At 45.6% G+C, this 1,795-nt stretch overlaps 1 non-coding gene across 1 annotated transcript; it reads right to left on the bottom strand.

The window, feature by feature from the left end:
* Window positions 1-561: 561 nt before the first annotated feature.
* Window positions 562-760, bottom strand: LOC145356208 (U2 spliceosomal RNA). Its single transcript, XR_013889078.1, has one exon. It is a non-coding gene; the product is annotated as a U2 spliceosomal RNA (small nuclear RNA).
* Between the last annotated feature and the right edge of the window lie 1,035 nt (window positions 761-1,795).

The following is a 1,795-nucleotide window of genomic DNA, read 5'->3' on the forward strand; positions in this document are numbered from 1 at the left end:
TAATTTTTCAATCAATAGACAATAATTTAAAGGCGATTATGTTTCAGTTGCTCATTGTCAGCCAGAAAGCAACTTCTAATTCAAATCTTTTTGTCAAAGCTTTGCTACATTTTCCATATCTGCTCTGTCTTACAGATAGTTGCAATGTCCCAATCAATTGGAGTCCAAATACCAATTCTTGTGGAACTCCTGTCAATACCTGACAGTAAATGTCTCACGTGAACTTGCTGGGTAGGATTTTCCTGCCACGTTCATCCCAAAACCAGAAATCGTACCACAATTTCCATGGCGGGCGGGATGGGAAAATTTCTCCGTTATGTATGTTGGGGCATACCCCTTTAAGGGAAAGGGTCAGGTAACTCTGTACTCAAGCCTGGGTAGAGCTTGCTTGGTTAATCTCGTGCTGACTGTGACAGAGAACTGACGTGTTAATAAACAGTTCCAGTTTTTTTTTTGTTTTTATTCCAATTCAATCCAATCAAATCCAATTCAGAATCTCAACAAGTTGGGACATTCCCGATCCAAGCTGACAAGACAGGGCTCTCACCTCCTGTCTTGGGTTTGATCTACACGATCCAAGCTGATTGGAGTAGACATAGCTCCTCCTCCAAGGCTTGATCTCGTTTGCATCTTAGCCAAAAGACCAAGATGCCACTTTTAAAAATTGCTTCAAATGAGGCTGAAATGTAACCTAATGACTTCAAGCAAGTACAGCATGTCGATACTACATTTGATCTTAGCCAAAAGGCCGAGAAGCGAATAAACAGTTCCAGTTAGTTTGCTCCCACCTACCTCATGGTCTCTATATCAGACTTCAAACATAGACCTTTGGACCAAACCTTCTGAGAAATGACCATCACAGGCAGATTGACACACTGCCCCTATTTGGTTTTACACAGTACCAGAGATCCACTGGCTCAGATCGAATAGGGAAGCTTCAGAAATGTGGAGCGTACCCATTTTGGAAGCCCATTTTCATAGGACAGAATAACTGGGGGAAGCCAAGCCATATGCTGTTTTTGCTGTAGTCACTAACATAGTGAAAGGTTTTGGAACAGTTAAATATCTTTCCAGCGTGTTAGTATATGAATGTGCGCATGGGATGAGTGGGTAACTGGGTAGGGTGGCAGAGTTCAGACTGCAGAATGCCAGCTGTGTAGGGTGGCTGGATGAGTAGGGAGGCAGAGTGAGTAGGATGACGGGATGTCAGAGTGGTAGAGTGGATAGAATGGCAGGGTGGCAGAGTGGATGGGGTAGCAGATGGTAGAGAGGTAGGGTGGGTAGGGTGACAGGTTGGGGAGAGTGGCAGTGTTGGGTCAGGGGGTGTCAGAGTCTTGGGGGTTGTCGGAGGGGTGTGAGATGTTTGAATGATTTGGGGTGGGTCAGAGAGTAGTGGAAAGTCAGGTGTTCAGTGGGAGCTGGAGTGTTGGGGGTGAGTCGGAGATCAGTAGGGAGTTGGGGGGAGTCCATGGGGAGTTCTGGGGTGAGTGGGACTCAGTGGGGTGTCAATGCAGAGTTGGAGGGAGTCTATGGGGAGTTAATTATATTGGTATGCCGTTGTTTGACCTTTTTTCTCAATCTAACATTTGCTGGGTAAGTTGGAAACTTAAGGTTTCTGACATTTACTCAGAGTTGGAGATGTTTTCGGAGGGTCCAGAGAGCAGGAAAATTGTCCATCAGATGTTCAAACCTCCTGGGAAATTCCCACAGAGTCCTTGTGTTGGACTTCCCAGGGGTCCCTAATGCATCTTCTAAGCTACATTTGGTCTCTGACCATCCAGAGACCAGAAGACCT

The sequence above is a fragment of the Carcharhinus amblyrhynchos genome, chromosome 20 (genome assembly GCF_965287045.1).
Source record: "Carcharhinus amblyrhynchos chromosome 20, sCarAmb.v2.hapA, whole genome shotgun sequence".
NCBI lineage: Eukaryota > Metazoa > Chordata > Chondrichthyes > Carcharhiniformes > Carcharhinidae > Carcharhinus > Carcharhinus amblyrhynchos.